This window comes from Ascaphus truei, unplaced genomic scaffold (assembly GCF_040206685.1).
Source record: "Ascaphus truei isolate aAscTru1 unplaced genomic scaffold, aAscTru1.hap1 HAP1_SCAFFOLD_526, whole genome shotgun sequence".
NCBI classification, from domain to species: Eukaryota; Metazoa; Chordata; class Amphibia; order Anura; family Ascaphidae; genus Ascaphus; species Ascaphus truei.
In genome coordinates this window covers 154,686-177,290 of record NW_027456857.1, presented here as the reverse complement: position 1 = coordinate 177,290, position 22,605 = coordinate 154,686, and the positions used below count along the sequence as shown (strand labels likewise).

Sequence of the window (22,605 nt, the reverse complement as noted above, 5' to 3'; positions counted from 1 at the left end):
GCACTATACAGCAGGATGCTGTGAGGTGGGTGTAGGTACCGGGCACTATACAGCAGGGTGCTGTGAGGTGGGTGCAGGTACCGGCACTATACAGCAGGGCGCTGTGAGGTGGGTGCAGGTACTGGGCACTATACAGCATAGTGCTGTGAGGTGGGTGCAGGTACTGGGCACTATACAGCAGGATATACCCGGTGTTCCTGCAGCCGCTGGGCGCAGGTCTGTGCTGCGCTATCATTCTCCCCTCACAGAAGCAGCAGCCTGTGCTGGGAATGTAATATGATGCGGCCTCTGTCCTGCTGCTGATGTGGCTTCCAACTACACATCTGGAATATGGTTCTGTCAGCTGGCTCGTTGGTCTAGGGCAGGGGGGCGCAAACTTTTTTCCCTGCGCCCCCCTGCCGGCTGTCCCCTCACTCCCGCGCCCCCCCCAACCCCAACTTACCCTCGCACCGGCGTAATGACGTCACGTTGCCATAGCAACGTGACGTCACATGACATCGCAGCGTCATTTTGACGCCGCGTTGCCATGGCGACGCCGGGAGGAAGCCGCCGGAGCCACGGGTAAGTATGGTTTACAGAGGCCCTGCAGCTCCCCCGGCACTTAATTTAAGTGCCTTCGGGAAGCGCGCGGGGCCTCTGTAAACCCCGCGCCCCCCGGCGGCAGTCTCGCGCCCCCCCTGGGGGTCGCGCCCCACAGATTGCGCACCGCTGGTCTAGGGGTATGATTCTCGCTTAGGGTGCGAGAGGTCCCGGGTTCAAATCCCGGACGAGCCCCTCTACTTTTATAGCCCTATGAAGACTGTTAAATACTTTTACATTTAGATTTTAGTAGTGAACAAATAGAGAGAGAACCCTGTATAGCACTCAGGTTCACGCTCTGATGATAAGTGAGTGATTTAAAAAATATTCTTTATTGATAGCATCATATATTAAAATGGTAGATGTTGGAGCAACGTACTGGAGGTAGGTTGATCCTAGATAGTAATAGCCGTATTGGCTCCGGATCAGACGATATCTTATATACCAGATATATCTGTAATAGAACACTGGTAACAGAACAACACAGAGATCCTGATGTGGACCTGTGTGGTAAGTGCGTGCTGATAGGTGTGCTCAAATAGGTACTGAGACTACATATCACTTAATGGCAGGATCTGCGTAAGCCCTTAGTAAGGTGGTAAGTGTGATCTGTAGTTACTAATAAACACTGGGAACAGATATATTGGGATTTTCAGTGGTCGTGTGTGCTATCAGCTATGTTACCACTCTGTAGTAATGGTGTGTCTAGCTAAGTGTCAGAATGACCTGAGGTAACCTCGAGGTGCTGTGCTGCAGGGATAAGTGTCCTGCATTGACCTCCTTGGCTATGTGTAACAGGTGGGTTACGCTGACTATGAGCAGAGGGTAAGGTAAAAGGAACCTTTGTCAGGGAGACACTGTAGCTAGAAGATATATAACACTGGTCTTATATCAGAGGGTAAGCTGAAGGTTTGCACAGAGAGTAAACCTTTGTGCTGCTGTCTGAAATACCATGTACAGCAGCGCAGCTTGAGTGTTACTGCAGGTAACTTAAAATCAATACACCTATGGATAGTGAGCACTTACTTTATAAACACTGCACATTAGAGGCTTAAAGTGGCCATCGGGGCACTTTTACCCTGTATATCCTGCACGAGCAGGCTGCCGCATAAACTCGCGGTTAGAGACACATAATGCGGAGGCAGTCACTGGTCTGCGCGTGCACGTGGGAGATAGGAGCCGACGCGCGCGTTTCGCGAGAGGCTTTCTCAAGGCGAATGGTAATGTGATGGATTGGATAAAATGCCTATTTCTTCATCTGTAATACTTTGCTATGATTCCTTACTCAAAATGGCTACCGCAGCTACCCCTCCCTTCAAGTAAGGAAGATGGCATCGAGGAATTCCCCTCAAATGCTGATGTGTCCAAAAAACCTGCAATAACCGGACCATAAACTGCAACAACAAGACCATACAAGGAAAAGACCCAACAAGAACCAATGAGATACTGACATGTGTATTTACACACAACCTTTAGACCTGAGAGAGCTCCTTTTGCATACAATCCCCCAATGCAGCCTCTATATATGAACGTGGTCTGTAGGAATAAAGTCAGACATTATCATTCTGAACGTGTGTCAGCGTGATTTTTTCTCAGTGCACGCATTACCTACGTTGGAAAATAATCTGGACGGGGACAGATACTCTGTAGATGTTTTCGTGTGATCAAAATTATCCAAATAAGCTGGCGCCCAACGTGGGGCCCTGGGTTGTGAACCAACAGACAGCCGTGCGCAGAGGGACCGGGGTGGACCAAGTGCGGACGCGGCAGGAGACTGATCACCTCTGGAGTACGGTAAGATAACATTTATTATCTACCGATACGCACTGTCTCCGCTTTTGGTCTATTTCTGTGTCTCATACGGCTCTCCGAAGGTCACCTAAAGACAGGTAGATATCTTGCCCAGAGCCCGTTTTAAACTCAAACCTGTTACCTAGACTATCTGTCACCCGGTATATGTTTAAATGTTGTATATATGTTAGTCAGTGCCGCAAGTGGGAGCCCGGAGTGGAGTGGGATTTTTGCCGGCTGACTAGGGGTCTTGTCATTGTACGTTGTAAACTTGGTGGAAGGAGGGGTAAAGGGGGAGTAAGGTATAGTCGGTTCAGAGAGGAAACACGGTAATCCCGGTAGTGACTGTGCGGTTGGCGCGTTGCAAGGGAAGGGTGTTAATAAGGCGCGTTACGGTTGGTAGCAGCGCGGAATCCTGCCGATTGATCCCTGAACAACCTTTCCCTCTCTCTCGTAATCAAGTTCTATGTTATGTCCAAAATGTGTTTGTGTATTAGTGTTGAGAATTCATGAGGACGGGTGGGGATTGTTGAGAGTAAAAGAGATAGCCCCTAGACGTTAAACTGTCCGAACTCCTGTTTTTTCCGCGTTAAGGTACGCTTTGCAGTAGAAAAAAGAAAGTGAATAGGAAAGAAATAGCAAGTGAATTTGCCAATAGTTGAGGAAGTTGGTATTGAGGGTTATTTTTATGAAAGGTTTATATGCAGAAATTGGGATACAATTAGATACTGTGTATATTATTTGGAAGGGAAAGAAAGTGTTATAAGTGAAGGGAAAGAAAGTGTTATAAGTGAAGGGAAAGAAGAAAAAAAAGCAGGGCATTTTTTGCTAGTAATTGCAGTGTAGAGAAAAAAAAAAGTGCAGTTTTAACATTTGAGCACAGGCAAGTAAGACAGAGAAAGGAGTCTTAGCCTGCCACCTAGTGGCGGAAAGAGAGAGAACAGAACGGAAAAGAATGGGAGTAGCCCTGGTAAAGATTTATTTTTAAAGGGTTTGTTCGTACTGGCCACACGAATGGGTCTTTTAAAACCAGAAAATATTCTTTTTCCTTCTGTTCTAATGGCAACTAGAAAGAGGGGTCTTTTTCTGTGGGAGTGAGAAGCTCAGTGAGCACCGTCTTGTGTGTTTTTGAATCCCACAGGGAAACATACCTTACGTTAATATGAGTCAAAAGAATTCTGTTGAGGGACAGAAGGGTCCCGCTGCATTTATTTTATTATTGCCAGGACAGAAGTTAATATAATAACAAGTGAAAAACAAAGCAAGTAAACTGTTTAAAGTATGTGGCATTACTGCAGCAAAAAGCAGGTTACAGCCAGAAGAGTGGCGAAAAATATTGAAAGAAAAGAGAGGAATTTTGAATGATAACAACCTGCTGAAGATAGCAGAAGCCTAGTTTAATGTTACCACGGCTGTCCAGAGAAAAATGGACCGAGCAGGAGATACAAAAGGGAGGGAAGATTGTTTTAATTGTAGTGTGCAGCGCCACGGTGTGACTGATTTATCTATACTCACTCCTTTGTTACCTTCGCTCCCAGCTCCAGCAGCACCCCCACCTATACAACCCACTACCCCGCCCACGAATGACAAACCAATTTTGACTGTTTATGTAGCACAACTTTATCCTCTGCTGCAGGAGGATGGTTCCTATTACACCCCGACTGTGCCCCTAATGCCCCTGATGCCAGCCCTTTCACCCCAAAAAATCACTACCCCAGCGGTAGGGATTCAAGTCTACCCTGACTCAACAATAGCACACAGACCCAGCAGCAGTGTCCACTACAGTACGCCTGGTAGTTTTGACTCAGATAATGAGTCACAGGCCGTTGCACAGGAGGCAAACATGACCTGGAATTTTAACCCCAGACACCCCCCAGGACCCCAAGCAGGTAGAAGGCGCCCCAATAATGTATGTCACCTCACCCCCTTCCTGGTAGACACAGGTGCAGCCAGGAGCGTAATTAGAGCTGCAGACATACCTGACCCTTCCTATTTGTCTGATATTGATGTTTTATGTGTGGGGGTAGATGGCACACCGCGCTCTAGCCCATTAACACGACCCCTGCAGATAGGTCCCTACCCTGAACTATTTGCATGATTTGTAGTTTCCTCTACCTGCCTGCTTAATCTGCTTGGCGCTGATGTTTTATCCAGGTTACAGGCCTCCATAATATTCTCCGAGGACGGCACCATTGATGTAACCTCCCTGCTCTGGGAGTCAGATGTCTCTGCCCTTTGTTCCCTTCCAATACTTTTGGCATTAGCGGACAAACCCTCAGCTGCCAGTATACTGCCCGCTGTCATGGATAGGATCACATCCAAATTATGGTCCACAGGCCCTGAGGATAACGGGCACCTAAGGGTACCGCCCATTGTTGTACAGCTCAAACAAGGGGCCCTGCTTCCCCGTAAACTGCAATACCCCTCTTTTCCTTGTAAAGAAACGCACCGCGAAGGGTGAAGCTGATAAGTATATAATGGTTCAAGATCCTAAAACAGTAAATGATACAACCATTGTATGATGTTTTAACAACAAATCCCTTCCAGATGACCCCAGAGGCTTCCAAGAATTTCACTGTTCTCAAACAGGTAATATCCTCTGCCCCTGCCTTGGGCCTCCCAGACTATGATTTACCCTTCAAGCTTTTCGTATCAGAATGAAATGGACATGCAACTGGAGTGTTAACGCAGCCACACGCTGGCCGATGTCGACCTATTGGTTATTACTCCAGCCGTCTCGACGCTGTGGCTCGTGGTGGACCATCCTGTCTTCATGCTGTCTTTGCTGCTCAAGCACTGCGGGATAAAACTTCGGATATCGTTCTAGGGCATGACCTCATTCTCCTGGCACCACATGACATTGCTGCTATTCTCAATCAGACACAGCCAAAATATCTGTCCGCTGCCAGACACCTCAGGTTGCAATGCTCGCTTCTCATTCCAGACAATTTCACCCTTCTCTGGTGCCAAGTGCTTAACCCCTCCACTCTTCTTCCACTTCCCAAGGGGGGAGATGTGCAGGGACACGAACAAGAACAAAACACAGTTGGAGTCTACCTACCCCATGATTGCTTCGAACTCATGAAGCTAGAAACAGCTCATCTGCCCACGGTGAGTGAAAAGCCGATACAGAACCCAGATCTAATCCTGTTTGTGGATGGTTCTCGATATGCTGATCAACAAGGCACCTACCATACGGGTTATGCGGTCACCACAGACTCTGTGGTCCTACTGGCAAGCACACTACCGTCAACAGCATCTGCACAAGAAGCCGAACTACAAGCCCTCACTGCAGCGTGTAAACTGGCAGAAAGACAAACGGCGAATATCTACACTGACTCTAGATATGCCTTTGGTGTAGCACACGATTTTGGCGTCATTTGGCAAACCAGGGGATTTCTGACAGCAGCAGGAACACCAGTGAAACACAGCTCAGCCATACAAGCTCTGATGGACGCCCTACTCCTTCCAAGCCATGTGGTCATCCTGAAGGTAAAGCCCATGGGAAACTGAACACAGAAGAAGCCAGAGGAAACCATCTGGCGGATGATGCGGGAAAACAAGCTGCCAGCGGGATACGAGAAGTGGAAGATCGAGTGGACACGACAAGGATGGTTCCATTAATGCAGAACCTCCCAGTGAATCGAGAATATCTGAAGAAGTAGGCAAGAATCTGCAACAAAGGAAGAAAAGGAAAGCTGGAAGAAAAGAGGTGCATCACCCCAAGAAGGAATTTACGAGTACAAAAAGAAACTTTGTCTGCCATGGGCACTGTATCCTGCTGTGGTACAATGGGCACATGGAGCAGCACATCTCTCGAAGACTCTTATGAATGCACTGATCGACAAATACTATGTGGCGCCTGGAATTACCCCAATGACTAGTAATTTCTGCAAATCATGTACAATTTGTGCAAAGTGTAACCCAGGACGTGTGGAAAAACCACCGCAGAAACACCTTGCAAGGCCCCGCTTTCACTGCTACGCTAGCTAAAGAAATTTGGTCTGCGCTAGGGACCACCCTTGCTTTCCACACCCCATACCATCCCCAGAGTAGCGGAAAGGTAGAAAGAATGAATGGCACACTAAAAACTAGAATGTTGAAAATGGCCCAGGAAACAAATATGCCCTGGCCAGATAGTCTACCCATTGCTTTGTTCAGTATTCGATATACCCCACGAGGGGAACATGCTCTATCCCTATTTGAGATACTGTTTGGTACTGCCCCCAAACTTGGTTGTTACTACCCACAGACATAACATAAAACACAGACAAAGCTCAGTGCACATCCAGAAAAACTTATATACGGTACAGTGCCTAAATATACATGTATAAATAACTAATAAATAAAATGGTCTTTTAGTTTAACATTTTGGCCAAATTGTTGTAAGCCCTTGAGCCAAACTTCACGGCAGACCACGTTCAAGGGTCCCTACACTAATATAAATTCTTAATAACCTGTGCATTGCCAGGAAGAATGATTTATAATAAATCTGTCAATATGAGTTGCAAAAGTTCTAAGTCTGATTAAAGCTTTTATTAACCTGTACATTACCAGGAAAAGCACTCTGTAATAGATTTGTCACAATCACACTGCATGCAGGCAAGTTCCCCTGATAGTTGGAGATGCCATAGAGTGAGCTTTTAACCATTTAAATGTGGGAGGGAGTGAGCTTCAATTGGATAGGAGGTTGCCACCCTCCAAAACAGCCAAGACTAGCTGCACAAGAATTATAAAACATACAGAACACCTACAAGCTCAAATTGAACCCCCAAAATACCCACAACATATATATAAGTGTAGCCAGGTCTCCCCAGCGCTACCGCACCCCCCTCACCTGACTGCCGATCGCGGGGGCCGCCGCGTCCAATGGCGGCTCCGTTCGGCAGTGGCAGGGGAGAGGGCGGTCAGGTCCCGGCTCGGGGGTTGCCGGGGACGCGTGCGGCCGGTTGCCAAGGCCGCACGCGCATCTCAGGGCTCCCGGCGCTCCCGGAGCCGGGCGGATAGGGCGCCGCCATTGCGCTTCAACTCGCGCATGCGCAGTGAGTCCCCGGAGGCCCAGTTAGCTCGCGCATGCGCAGGGAGGCTGCGAGAGACAGGGCAGAGTCGCGCATGCGCAGGGAGAACCCTAGAGCCAGGGAACAGTTGCGTGAGGGCAGGGAAGGCGCAGGAGAGTCGCGCGAGAGTAGGGGAAGTTAGTGAGAGGTTGCGGCGGCCATTACAGGTTTGTGTAGGCAGAGGGAAGGCACGCACGCGGCCTCAATGTTATTGTAGGGGCCTCGGGACTACAATTCCCATGAGGCATAGCGAGGCAGGCACCAGGTGCTTGATGGGAGCCAATAGGGCTGCAGGACTGCCCTGGAGGAAAGAGATACATTTTCCCGGGCTTTGCATGAGTCACGTCAGTTGGAGCAGCGGAGCTGAAGGGGAAGGAAGGATGCAGGGAGTGAGTGCAGCTCCTGCATCCTGATAGGTACCCACACCCTCCAGGTAGGCCCCAACTCCCCACCAGGTTAGTGGGTAACTGATAAGGGACGGCCCTAGATAGGGAGGTCGCCCTTAGTGTGTGTAAGGTGCAGGTTTGGCAGTGCCACAGCGGGTAGTGCTGTGCGCACTGGCAAATAGGCACAGCGTGTGTGCAGTGGATGATTTGCTGCGGGATCCAGGTGGCTGTGTACGATTGCCAGCTGTGTGTGTGTCGCTGCATGTGCTGGGCGCAGTGCGTGCAGTGTGTGTGAAGTGTGTGTGAATGTCTGCAGGCTGACAGTGTGAGCTGAGTGTTGGCTGCAGGTGCGTTAGGCTGTTAGGATTAGCAGTTACAGTTGAGACTGGGTAGCTAGGGGAAGGGGGGCAGGTTAATGTTCCACAGGCCCTAGGAGTTTTCCCCAAGCCATCCCAGGTTGCGGTTCCTCAGGGACAGGCCCCAGGTTAGGGTTGCTGTCACTCTAGAAGTAGTTAGGCAGAAAGCTGATAACGGCGGTCGCTGTTCCAATGCGGTTGGTGTTGCCGTGATCGGTTGCAGTTCCCGTGGAGCGGTGGGACCCTCGTTGGGGTCCACCGGCAGAGTACCTGGAAAGGATCAGACGGACGTCTGACCCTTTGAGAAGAGTGTTGCAGGCCCGAGCATCGGAGTGCTCGGAAGGTATCAATATTATATGTGCACCAACAGGCCTAGAGGTTTTAGTGACTGCGCAGTCACCCAGTGACTATCTCTGTAGGAGTACGGGACATTGGGTGGGGTTCTTGGGACACTGGGTGGGATCACCTGGTGTCGGGGAATCGTCCTGCGCGACGTCACCACGGGTAGTGTCTCCTCGTGAGAGGGACACAGGTTAAGATGTTATGTAATGGATTATGATATTCTCTATGTTCGTAGTAAAGCCCTTAGTTATATATAATCACTGTGTGTGTAGTTTCTTATTGGGTTCCTATGTAGGGTCATTCTACACTTCCCTAGAATCCTACAGAGGTGGAGGCGCTGTAAACGAAGATCCGTTCCAAAGGATTCACCCCAGGCTCTCATTAGCGGAGGCTCAGACCTCCTGTGAGCCTGCAGGTATACGCACCACACCGGTAACAACATATGTTCTACTCACCCACACTACATATGAGATTGGGTGGGGTGGAATACCCGTTACATTTGGAGGCGCTGCTGAGATACACCTGGGGTGCCCTGTCCATTTTTTCTAAATTGTCCCGTTCCTATTTTTGTCGCTATGTTTGTGAAGTCCGGAGACGAGGTCCTTGCCTGGGCGTTGAGGCAGTATATGGAGCCTGGCCAGGTAGTGGCGGTAGGAGGCATACCCGCTAGTATACCCGCAATGAAGGTCCGGGAGGGTATGTGTAAAATTCCTGGGTGGCCGTGGGCATGTGTCTTAGAGGAGGAACAAGATCCCACGTCCACATGGAAAACCATACTTTTTGTTGTAACTCACACTGAGGATATATGCCTGGCAGAGGCACCGTCCGCACTGTTCATGCCCGGGGGCCCCTCAGAAGGGTACCCCCTAGTCTATGCCGACCCAGCAAAATGGCGTCTCCCGCCAAATCAGGAGAGCGCACGTGCTGCTAACTGCAAGCCTGCACAGAAAGATGTCGCAACATTCTGTCCGGGTTTGGCGCGAAAATCAGAGCCCCTCCCCTGTGCTGTGAGTGACTCAGTGCAGAGCGAAAAACAATTCCTTGTAAAAGGTGCCCTTCCTTTAGATTCCACCAGGGGGAGCAAGCACGGTTATCTTCAACCATACGTGGACGCTGTGATAGACACTCTGATCTCTGAGGATGAGATGATGCATGAGGATGAGATGATGCATGAGGATGAGATAGACTGTCAGGGGATACACCCTAATGTGTATGTGCCCTGGCGAGCGCCAGGAATAGATCTCCTTATGCTACTGTGCCCCTGCTTGCAAGAAGCCTATGACGAGGGAGCCGTTATGTCCCAAGTGCCACTAGGCTTCAGGATCACTGAGGTGGATGGGGAGCCGTGTACGCAGGGCTTTAGCCCCACCTGTGACTGTCCTAGAGGTGCACTGGCATGGGAGCCCAGATGTGATTGTTGCGGTGCAATTTTCTTGATGCCTATTGTACCCCAGCCTACAGAGCCAGCTAAGGAGCTAAGTGAACCCTTGGCAGAGAAGAGTGCGGCTGCAGTGGAGGTACCGGAGCACGCCAGCTTCGTACCCACAACCACTGGCTGCATTTCAGGAGAATCTGGTGACTACCTTGCGGAGGATACTGTCATGATATCTTCCGGGGAAAAGGTGGAAGTCCCATCGGTGGCGATGCGCCTACCGGCGAACCACCCCAGCAGTGAGACAGAGGAATCACAGGGTAAGGTGTATATACCCCCACCTTCTTCTAGTGAATCCAGCGACCCGTCACTTGTGGTGATGCGCCTGCCGGTGGACCACTTCAATGACACCAAGGAACACACTATCTCGGCGAATGCAGAGCCTGCTGTGGGCCCGTGTGCCCTAGAGGGAGTGTGTCCCGATGTTGCGGACCCGGCTGTGGGCCCGTGTGCCCTACCATGGTCAGTCCGACCTACTACAGAGGTACCATCGGTCCTAGAATGGGGACCAGTACCTAACGCCGACAAGGGTGAGTCGACTGCCCCAGGGGTGTCGGGGGTGAGCCTCCAGGTGACCGCGGAGCACGATGGCTCCTTAAGTCTGGTCGCCCGGGTGAAGGGTTCTCCTCTGCATCGTGTCCTGGCGGAGGTGTCCTCACTAGAAGGTAGCTGTCCAGAGGAGAGAGTGGACCAGTGTCTACCGCCGATCCTTCCGGAAGAAGGGAAGCCCATCGTCAGCCAGCCGAGTGGTAAGGAACCCCCTTGTTCCTCACAGACTCCGATGGAGGTGGCCGTGAAGAAGGCCAAAGCTATGGTTCCTGAGCGGAGTGTGAGCCCGTGTGCTCCGACACAAGTGGTCCCAGGACTGGGATCCAACGCTCCCGAGTTTTCAGCGCGTAAGTGGACTGCCCCAGAAGTGCCAGGGGCAGGTCCCGATACCACCAAGGTGGGAACTGACAGCGTCCCCGAGGACCTGTTGGCCCCCGTGATTCACCGCAGGGGTAAGGTGTCTACTTTTTCCCCCCTGCCAGGTGAAACCGAGACATTTCCCAGTGCTCGCTTCTCAGTGGAAGCCTCACAAGTCCGTAGGGACAAGGACTGTGTAAAGGACGATCCAGGGAGACTGGCCTCCTTTACGCCCAAAAAGGAGCGTGCCATTCGCCAGGTGGTGGACCGCGGGAAAGGTCCTGGCCTCCTGGTCTACCGCATCCCTGCCGCGGATGACCGGGTAAAGGTCTGCTTCAGAGACACTGGGCTACTCCTTCCACCAGGGGGAGGAAGTAGCGAAGAGCCAGAAACTGTCGCCTTAGAGTGTGCTCTCCAAGAAATTTTTCTGGGGCAGGCTCACGGACGCAAAAGTGAGGTACCCCCATCTGATCTGGTAGGGGCACCCCACAAATGGTCTCAGCCAGTCTCGGGTATTATTGAGTGTGATGTACTATGTAATCTGAGGTGTAAAGTCGACCTGATAATTGTAACAAATATGACATGCCGTATTTTATTGTGTAACCTTATGTCAGGGTATGGCGTTCTCCAAGCGAGGACGTTGGATTTTCCACCAGGGGGAGAGTGTAGCCAGGTCTCCCCAGCGCTACCGCACCCCCCTCACCTGACTGCCGATCGCGGGGGCCGCCGCGTCCAATGGCGGCTCCGTTCGGCAGTGGCAGGGGAGAGGGCGGTCAGGTCCCGGCTCGGGGGTTGCCGGGGACGCGTGCGACCGGTTGCCAAGGCCGCACGCGCATCTCAGGGCTCCCGGCGCTCCCGGAGCCGGGCGGATAGGGCGCCGCCATTGCGCTTCAACTCGCGCATGCGCAGTGAGTCCCCGGCGGCCCAGTTAGCTCGCGCATGCGCAGGGAGGCTGCGAGAGACAGGGCAGAGTCGCGCATGCGCAGGGAGAACCCTAGAGCCAGGGAACAGTTGCGTGAGGGCAGGGAAGGCGCAGGAGAGTCGCGCGAGAGTAGGGGAAGTTAGTGAGAGGTTGCGGCGGCCATTACAGGTTTGTGTAGGCAGAGGGAAGGCACGCACGCGGCCTCAATGTTATTGTAGGGGCCTCGGGACTACAATTCCCATGAGGCATAGCGAGGCAGGCACCAGGTGCTTGATGGGAGCCAATAGGGCTGCAGGACTGCCCTGGAGGAAAGAGATACATTTTCCCGGGCTTTGCATGAGTCACGTCAGTTGGAGCAGCGGAGCTGAAGGGGAAGGAAGGATGCAGGGAGTGAGTGCCCTCCAGGTAGGCCCCAACTCCCCACCAGGTTAGTGGGTAACTGATAAGGGACGGCCCTAGATAGGGAGGTCGCCCTTAGTGTGTGTAAGGTGCAGGTTTGGCAGTGCCACAGCGGGTAGTGCTGTGCGCACTGGCAAATAGGCACAGCGTGTGTGCAGTGGATGATTTGCTGCGGGATCCAGGTGGCTGTGTACGATTGCCAGCTGTGTGTGTGTCGCTGCATGTGCTGGGCGCAGTGCGTGCAGTGTGTGTGAAGTGTGTGTGAATGTCTGCAGGCTGACAGTGTGAGCTGAGTGTTGGCTGCAGGTGCGTTAGGCTGTTAGGATTAGCAGTTACAGTTGAGACTGGGTAGCTAGGGGAAGGGGGGCAGGTTAATGTTCCACAGGCCCTAGGAGTTTTCCCCAAGCCATCCCAGGTTGCGGTTCCTCAGGGACAGGCCCCAGGTTAGGGTTGCTGTCACTCTAGAAGTAGTTAGGCAGAAAGCTGATAATGGCGGTCGCTGTTCCCATGCGGTTGGTGTTGCCGTGATCGGTTGCAGTTCCCGTGGAGCGGTGGGACCCTCGTTGGGGTCCACCGGCAGAGTACCTGGAAAGGATCAGACGGACGTCTGACCCTTTGAGAAGAGTGTTGCAGGCCCGAGCATCGGAGTGCTCGGAAGGTATCAATATTATATGTGCACCAACAGGCCTAGAGGTTTTAGTGACTGCGCAGTCACCCAGTGACTATCTCTGTAGGAGTACGGGACATTGGGTGGGGTTCTTGGGACACTGGGTGGGATCACCTGGTGTCGGGGAATCGTCCTGCGCGACGTCACCACGGGTAGTGTCTCCTCGTGAGAGGGACACAGGTTAAGATGTTATGTAATGGATTATGATATTCTCTATGTTCGTAGTAAAGCCCTTAGTTATATATAATCACTGTGTGTGTAGTTTCTTATTGGGTTCCTATGTAGGGTCATTCTACACTTCCCTAGAATCCTACATAGGTGGAGGCGCTGTAAACGAAGATCCGTTCCAAAGGATTCACCCCAGGCTCTCATTAGCGGAGGCTCAGACCTCCTGTGAGCCTGCAGGTATACGCACCACACCGGTAACAACATATGTTCTACTCACCCACACTACATATGAGATTGGGTGGGGTGGATTTGTCACAATCACACTGCATGCAGGCAAGTTCCCCTTTTATGTTATGTCTCTGGTTTTAAATATAAATTGCCATGCTCAGTAGCACTCCTCTGTGAAACTTATATGCTTATATATATGTTGTGGGTATTTTGGGGGTTCAATTTGAGCTTGTAGGTGTTCTGTATGTTTTATAATTCTTGTGCAGCTAGTCTTGGCTGTTTTGGAGGGTGGCAACCTCCTATCCAATTGAAGCTCACTCCCTCCCACATTTAAATGGTTAAAAGCTCACTCTATGGCATCTCCAACTATCAGGGGAACTTGCCTGCATGCAGTGTGATTGTGACAAATCTATTACAGAGTGCTTTTCCTGGTAATGTACAGGTTAATAAAAGCTTTAATCAGACTTAGAACTTTTGCAACTCATATTGACAGATTTATTATAAATCATTCTTCCTGGCAATGCACAGGTTATTAAGAATTTATATTAGTGTAGGGACCCTTGAACGTGGTCTGCCGTGAAGTTTGGCTCAAGGGCTTACAACAATTTGGCCAAAATGTTAAACTAAAAGACCATTTTATTTATTAGTTATTTATACATGTATATTTAGGCACTGTACCGTATATAAGTTTTTCTGGATGTGCACTGAGCTTTGTCTGTGTTTTATGTTATGTCTCTGGTTTTAAATATAAATTGCCATGCTCAGTAGCACTCCTCTGTGAAACTTATATGCCTATATATGTTGTGGGTATTTTGGGGGTTCAATTTGAGCTTGTAGGTGTTCTGTATGTTTTATAATTCTTGTGCAGCTAGTCTTGGCTGTTTTGGAGGGTGGCAACCTCCTATCCAATTGAAGCTCACTCCCTCCCACATTTAAATGGTTAAAAGCTCACTCTATGGCATCTCCAACTATCAGGGGAACTTGCCTGCATGCAGTGTGATTGTGACAAATCTATTACAGAGTGCTTTTCCTGGTAATGTACAGGTTAATAAAAGCTTTAATCAGACTTAGAACTTTTGCAACTCATATTGACAGATTTATTATAAATCATTCTTCCTGGCAATGCACAGGTTATTAAGAATTTATATTAGTGTAGGGACCCTTGAACGTGGTCTGCCGTGAAGTTTGGCTCAAGGGCTTACAACAATTTGGCCAAAATGTTAAACTAAAAGACCATTTTATTTATTAGTTATTTATACATGTATATTTAGGCACTGTACCGTATATAAGTTTTTCTGGATGTGCACTGAGCTTTGTCTGTGTTTTATGTTATGTCTCTGGTTTTAAATATAAATTTCCATGCTCAGTAGCACTCCTCTGTGAAACTTATATGCTTATATATATGTTGTGGGTATTTTGGGGGTTCAATTTGAGCTTGTAGGTGTTCTGTTTGTTACTACCCACAGCAGTTACAGATGCAGTCTGATGTTTTGACCAAATATGTAACTGCCCTAGCGCAAGAACTAACCAATATGCATGGTCGAGTATTTTCTTCTATTCCAGATCCAGATCTAGATACCGGGACTCAAACTCGTGCCCGGAGACTGGGTGCTCGTGAAGAGATTTGTAAGGAAACACTCCCTAGAGCCCAGATATGATGGTCCTTTCCAAGTTCTGTTGACCACAGCGACATCAGTCAAACTAGCTGGCAAGAAGGTTCCAGCTCCCAACGAGGAGACCTCAGAAGGAAAATGATGCTATATATCTTTTGCTTGTTGGGTCTAGGGGTGGGGCACAAAAGGTTGCTATCACCAAACATGAAGGGGTAGTCACGTTTTGGTATAATTCATCCAATACACATGTAGCTACCTTCTCCTTTGATTATTGTAATATTGTCAGCTGCCCCTCAACACATTGGCAATGTGTTCTATACAGCAATGTCGGTTTCAGGTCCACTTATATATGTGTAACGGATTCCTACTGGCGAAAGGAATGTGATTACTGGGGAGCAGTAGGATGGAACACGGGAATAGATTGGGGATACCGACCACAAAATGGTCTAACAAGGAAAGACAGGATGGCAAAAGATTCTTGCCCAAATAGGTATCGCAATAGTTATTATTTTTGTTTTGTTTGTGATTATTGTCTGCTGTGTTCTCCCATGTTTTAAAAAGTTCATGACCAAAGCTGTTGACAATAGCACACCTACCTTTTTTCTGCAGTCAGATAATAATATTCCACTCTCGGAAGATGGTCCATTTACTCCGTTACAGTCCCTCCCAGTTAAGTACAATAGTATAAACACATAGGGACAGCATCTGACTTCCTTATGTGCAAAGTCTGTGGCAAGGGGGGTCATGGACAAGCCATGACTCGTCTAACGTACAGCACAAAAGAGTTCCCAGGCACATCTGGACAGATGAGTTAGTATACATCTAGGGACAGACTCAAAAATAGACATTTCAAGGGGGGACTGTGATGGATTGGATAAAATGCCTATTTCTTCATCTGTAATACTTTGCTATGATTCCTTACTCAAAATGGCTACAGCAGCTACCCCTCCCTTCAAGTAAGGAAGATGGCACCGAGGAATTCCCCTCAAATGCTGATGTGTCCAAAAAACCTGCAATAATTTTTAAGGAAAAGGTGGAATCCATACGGCAGAACATCCCCTCTGTTTCTTCCTCCCATCCTACACCTCTTCCTAACTCTCCTCCTGCCTTCCTTGACTCTTTTTCCACTGTCTCAGAGGAGGATGTGTCGCTTTTGATCGCCTCCTCTCCCTCTACCACTTGCCCTCTTGACCCCATTCCCTCCCATCTCCTAAAACCTCTAGCTCCTACTATAATCCCTACGCTCACACACATTTTTAACTCCTCCCTCTGCTCTGGAACCTTTCCATCCTCCTTCAAACATGCAACAGTCATACCATTACTCAAGAACAACAAGCTTGACCCTACCTGTCTTTCTAACTATCGACCTGTCTCCCTCCTGCCTTTTGCCTCTAAACTCCTTGAACGTCTTGTATTCTCTCGCTTGCTCCATTTTCTCAACACCTATTCTCTCCTAGACCCTCTACAATCTGGCTTCCGCTCTGCTCACTCCACCGAAACAGCCCTCACTAAAAAAACTGACGACCTCCATGCTGCCAAAGACAGAGGTCATTACACTCTGCTCATATTACTCGACCTCTCTGCAGCATTTGACACAGTGGACCACCCTCTTCTCCTCCACATTCTCCATACTCTAGGTATTCGGAACAAAGCTCTATCCTGGATCTCATCCTACCTCTCCCATCGTACTTTCAGTGTCTCTTCTGCTAACACCTCCTCCTCCTCTATTGATCTCTCTGTGGGGGTACCCCAGGGCTCTGTCCTGGGACCTCTTCTCTTTTCTCTGTACACACTCTCTCTAGGTGACCTAATAACATCTTTTGGGTTTAAATATCACCTCTATGCCGACGACACACAAATATACTTTTCAACACCTGTCCTTACACCTGCTGTACAAACCAAAGTTTCTGAATGTCTCTCTGCTATATCATCCTGGATGGCCCTCCGCTGCCTTAAACTCAACATGGCTAAAACAGAGCTCCTCATACTTCCTCCCAAACCTGGCCCTACTACCTCCTTCCACATTACTGTTGGAACTACAATGATTCACCCAGTAGCCCAAGCACGCTGCCTAGGGGTCACACTCAACTCCTCTCTCACATTCGCCCCCCACATTCAAAACATTTCTAAAAATTGTCGCTTTTTCCTCCGCAATATAACAAAGATACGCCCTTTCCTCTGTTGCTTGACTGCTAAAACTCTGACTCAGGCCCTCATTCTCTCCCGTCTTGATTACTGTAACCTCCTGCTGTCTGGCCTTCCTGCCTCTCACCTGTCTCCCCTACAATCTATCCTAAACGCTGCTGCCAGAATCACTCTACTCTTTCCTAGATCTGTCTCAGCATCTCCCCTCCTGAAATCCCTCTCCTGGCTTCCGATCAAATCCCGCATCTCACATTCCATTCTTCTCCTCACTTTTAAAGCTTTACACTCTTCTGCCCCTCCTTACATCTCAGCCCTAATTTCTCGCTATGCACCACCTGTCTTCTTTCTATCCCCTTTGTATCTAAAGCCCTCTCCCGCCTTAAACCTTTCTCACTTTCTGCACCACACCTCTGGAATGCCCTTCCCCTCAGTACCCGACTAGCACCCTCTCTATCCTCTCTATCCACCTTTAAGACCCACCTTAAGACACACTTGCTTAAAGAAGCATATGAATAGCACTGTGGATATTCTGAACACGATACATAAAGCTTGGCCCCCTGCAGACGCACTTACCAGAACTCCCTCCTACTGTCTCTGTACGTTCTACCTACCAATTAGACTGTAAGCTCCTCGGGGCAGGGACTCCTCTTCCGAAATGTTACTTTTATGTCTAAAGCACTTATTCCCATGATCTGTTATTTATATTATCTGTTATTTATTTGATTACCCCATGTATTACTACTGTGAAGCGCTATGTACATTAATGGCGCTATATAAATAAAGACATACAATACAATAACAGGACCATAAACTGCAACAACAAGACCATACAAGGAAAAGACCCAACAAGAACCAATGAGATACTGACATGTGTATTTACACACAACCTTTAGACCTGAGAGAGCTCCTTTTGCATACAATCCCCCAATGCAGCCTCTATATATGAACGTGGTCTGTAGGAATAAAGTCAGACATTATCATTCTGAACGTGTGTCAGCGTGATTTTTTCTCAGTGCACGCATTACCTACGTTGGAAAATAATCTGGACGGGGACAGATACTCTGTAGATGTTTTCGTCTGATTAAATTATCCAAATCAGCAGGGAACCCTGCAGGTTGGCAGGTATATATAGGGCCTCCAGAGAGATGACGTCATGGATTAACCCCTGGTGCGCTGAGGTGTGCTTGGTGCTGTTGCAGGAACACAGTGAGTATGCCAATGTTAATAACTGCATACCTAGCACACTATGTATTAAGGATCTGACTGTTGTGTTGTCTTGTTATTACTTATTGTCAGATAGATGCACAGTAGAGCAGAAATAGGCTCATTCTGTGCTACAGGGGTAGTGTCAAGGAGATGCCTAATAAATAGTCATTTTATAGTTGTGTGAGGGTTCAGAGATGCCCTACTTAAAGTAATGTCACCACTGGTAGGTGGCAGTAATCAATGTACAGGACTATGGAGTTGCCTGATGCCGTGATGGCAGAGCAAGTAGGATGAGTGGGGGTATTAGTGATCGGATGGGGGAGAGGTGTACAGAAAGACAGTGAAAGTGGAGATATGGTCTGTGTCATAGATACAGGTATGGAGAGTCATGGCAGCTGTCTCAGGGGTGGGGGCTGTCACAGAAAAGGAGTATACAGGAATCCCTCATTGAGACCTCTAGGTGATAGCGTCCCAAGTGTGTAAATCCATTTGGACTCCTTTTGGAGGAGGGCTTTGTCCCAGTCTCCCCTTCTTTGTCCCCAAGTGAGGTGGTCAATTCCACAGAAGGTGACAGCTTTCAGATCCCCGCCATGACACAAGTTGACGTGTCTCGACAGGGGTTTGTCAGCCTTATTCCTGACAGTGCCTATGTGCTCAAGCACCCTCTGTTTGAGACACCTGCTAGTCTTTCCCACGTACACTTTCCCGCATATACACTTGCCTTGGTATATGACACCCGTGCTGAGGCAGTTGATGAAACTGCGTATTTGGTACATTTTAGTGTTGTTCCAGTTCCCAAATTGTTTAGTAGTTTTCATATACTGGCAGGCCTTGCATCGTTGGCAAGTGTAGGATCCCGTAGGTTTGGGTGGCAGCCATGTTCTCGGTGTCTCATCCACAAAGTGGCTATGGACCAGTAGATCCTGCAGATTCTTGGCTCGTCTGCTGGTCATGGATGGATACTCGTTGGTTACTCCTTTCAGGAGGTCATCTGCTCTCAGAATGTGCCAGTGTTTTCTCAGAATATTTCTTGCCAGGGGCCATTCCCGGTTGAATGTGCCTATGAAGCGTATCACTCTGTCCCTCAGATATGGTGGTTTGTCCATGATGAGGGATTTACGTGAGGTGTATTTTGCTCTCTTGTAGGCCTTTTTGATACACTTACGGCTGTACCCCCTGTCCACAAAGCGTTGTGTCATAGTCTTTGACTGTTGGTCAAACTCCTGATCAGTGCTACAGTTCCTTCTTAATCGGAGGAACTGGCCTGTCGGTATGGCGTTGATCTGAGCTCTGGGGTGGTGGCTACTTGCTTCAAGGAGGTTATTGGTGGCTGTAGCCTTGCGGTAGATTGTGGTATGGAGGAAGCCATCAGGGCCCCTAGAAATCTGTAGGTCTAAGAAGCACACGGTGTCCTTATTATATTCCAGTGTTAGGTGGGTGCAGGTACCGGGCACTATACAGCAGGGTGCTGTGAGGTGGGTGCAGGTACCAGGCACTATACAGCAGGGTGCTGTGAGGTGGGTGCAGGTACCGGGCATTATACAGCAGGGTGCTGTGAGGTGGGTGCAGGTACCGGGCACTATACAGCAGGGTTCTGTGAGGTGGGTGCAGGTACTGGGCACTATACAGCAGGGGCTGTGAGGTGGGTGCAGGTACCGGGCACTATACAGCAGGGGCTGTGAGGTGGGTGCAGGTACCAGGTACTATACAGCAGGGTGCTGTGAGGTGGGTGCAGGTACCGGGCACTATACAGCAGGGTGCTGTGAGGTGGGTGCAGGTACCCGCACTATACAGCAGGGTGCTGTGAGGTGGGTGCAGGTACCAGGCACTATACAGCAGGGTGCTGTGAGGTGGGTGCAGGTACCGGGCATTATACAGCAGGGTGCTGTGAGGTGGGTGCAGGTACCGGGCTCTATACAGCAGGGTTCTGTGAGGTGGGTGCAGGTACTGGGCACTATACAGCAGGGGCTGTGAGGTGGGTGCAGGTACCGGGCACTATACAGCAGGGGCTGTGAGGTGGGTGCAGGTACCAGGTACTATACAGCAGGGTGCTGTGAGGTGGGTGCAGGTTCCGGGCACTATACAGCAGGGTGCTGTGAGGTGGATGCAGGTACCGGCACTATACAGCAGGGTGCTGTGAGGTGGCTGCAGGCACCGGGCACTATACAGCAGGGTGCTGTGGCTTAGCTGGTTAAAGTGCCTGTCTAGTAAACAGGAGATCCTGAGTTCAACTCTCAGCAGCGCCTGATAGATGTTCTTTTATCAACAAGCAAAGTATTAATATACCGTAGTGTAAACTTTTCTAAGACTGTATCACTGGATTGTTTTTCTATGCATGTGATAGAGACAGAACTATAACATATTGTATATTTAACCATTTTTATATTTTTCCCTTTTTTTTATAACTGATTTAATTGTTTTTTTGAAAGCATAAATAAACAGTCATAGCATCTATTTTTCAACTTTTTTATAGTCATTGTAATGGTGAAAGGGTTAACCAGGCTCACTAATAAAGGTTAAGCCCACTTGGTTACCCCTGATCCATGTGTTGAAGTCCTAGAGTGTCAGCTCTTGGACCCAGATGTCCTAAATGCATTACTGTGACTGTGTGCAAATTATGCGACATTAAAGATTTATGTGACTTTTGCCTTTCCTGGGGTGCTGGGACCTGGAGATTTCTAAGCTGTAAGTTTCAGGGTGGGTTTGCCGGAGAAAGTCTTTACAGAATGTGTCTATGTATCTCGGTTCCGGAGTTATGGGATACTCCAAAAGTTGGATTCGGGAATCGAGTGAGATTCTCGGATACAGCCAAGCACTTTGCTCCCATCAGACTCTGACTCTGAAAACGTTCTTACGACTCACCGCCAGGATTCCTGCTGCAGCCTCATCCAGACCAGGTAAGGGGGCATGAAGGGGTTAATGTATACCTGCAACCATACACTGGGTCCCTAGAATAGAGAGGGGTTCCTTGTATAAGGAGAGGTGCCCAGATTGATGCCCAGGTACCCTGAACCTGGTATAGGGGTTCAGGGGGAGCCCCAGCCAAATGATAAAGCTGAGAGTAATTTCTTGTGTGTAAAAGTTTTAAAAAGTTATTTCTAAAGTGCGCCAAGAATGAGGCGAGTGAGTGTAGGTAATATATACCCTCACTCCTTCCCTGACACCAGAATAGGGACTTATATATGTTACCCCACCCCAGACGGGACACAGTATATTTTATTAAAGAGTTATATTTAATAGGTATATGTACTGATAACCTGTAAATGAACTGTGGGATTTCCAAGTCCTGGATTCCGAGGGACCAGATAACTACCAAGCTTGGTGCCTCTGGGTCTGTGCGGAGTCCGGACATGAAAGCCTCAGGGATGCCAAGGTGTTAGAACAGGAGGGTACTGCAGTTCTGCCTGAGTACCCGCATCCTGGTCTAACACAGGGCTATCCGGCCACCATGTGCCAGAGCCCAGACTCTGTGGAGCCTGGGCAGCGAGTGGGCTCAGTATGCAAAGAGGAAGAGTGGCCAGGTTGGTGCATGCCTCTTTACAGACTGAAAAAAGGTGCCCTCCCGGCTTTACAATACCGGCAAATCGGTGATTGGCTGGCAGGAGAATTCCCACGCTCTGATAGGCTGTAGAAGTTGGTGAATGAGACCCTGAAACCCATAAGGAGACTTGCAGCCAATCAGGAGCGCAGATTCCAAGCGCCAAACCAACAGCAGGAAATTCAGAGATGCTCTGTGCTGAATAGACACGAGCCGGCTTCAAGGATTTTGACTCAAGAATTTTGACTCATGTCCCATTTCTGAAGAACATAGCGGTCGTGTCTGGCATTGCACGCCGAAATCAGTTGCAGGACTTTCGTGAGTACCTACCGGTCATTGGAAAGGGCTCCTACAGAGGTCATTTTTGTGAATTTTATTTAAAAGATTGTGTGTATGTCTTTTTCTGAATGAAATTACAATTTATTTTACCTCCTTGCTTTGCTCAATCAATGATCCCGGTATAAAGAGGTGTTAAATAACCCGGTCTCCCGTGACAGTCCTCGTTGTAGATGGGATTCACATGATTCAGAAACTATTTCTTCCGCTGGGATCCATTTTAAAGGGTCAGATGTGTCAGAAATAGATCTCTGTGTGGTGCTTCATTTCTACTGAAAGGATCAACAAGGATCTATATACAAATAAAAGGATTTCATCTTCTACAAAAAGGGAAAAACACGTATAAACCTTTTACTACTGTAACAAGCCTGGTTCATATGAGACGAGGACGCAGAATGAGAAAAAAAGGTTGTTTCTAACACATAAGGCAAAATTCTTGTCTTCCCTGCCAGCGAACGTGTGATGGGGCTGTGGTGTGTGCCGAGCATGTCACTGGGAACCTGGCCTGAGACCTGTAATGTAGTATCATGAAGA

General features: G+C 49.0%; 1 non-coding gene across 1 annotated transcript; it reads left to right on the top strand.

Moving 5' to 3' along the window:
- Nucleotides 1-20,369: 20,369 nt before the first annotated feature.
- On the top strand, nt 20,370-20,443 carry TRNAT-AGU (transfer RNA threonine (anticodon AGU)). Its single transcript has one exon. It is a non-coding gene; the product is annotated as a tRNA-Thr (tRNA).
- Nucleotides 20,444-22,605: the final 2,162 nt, after the last annotated feature.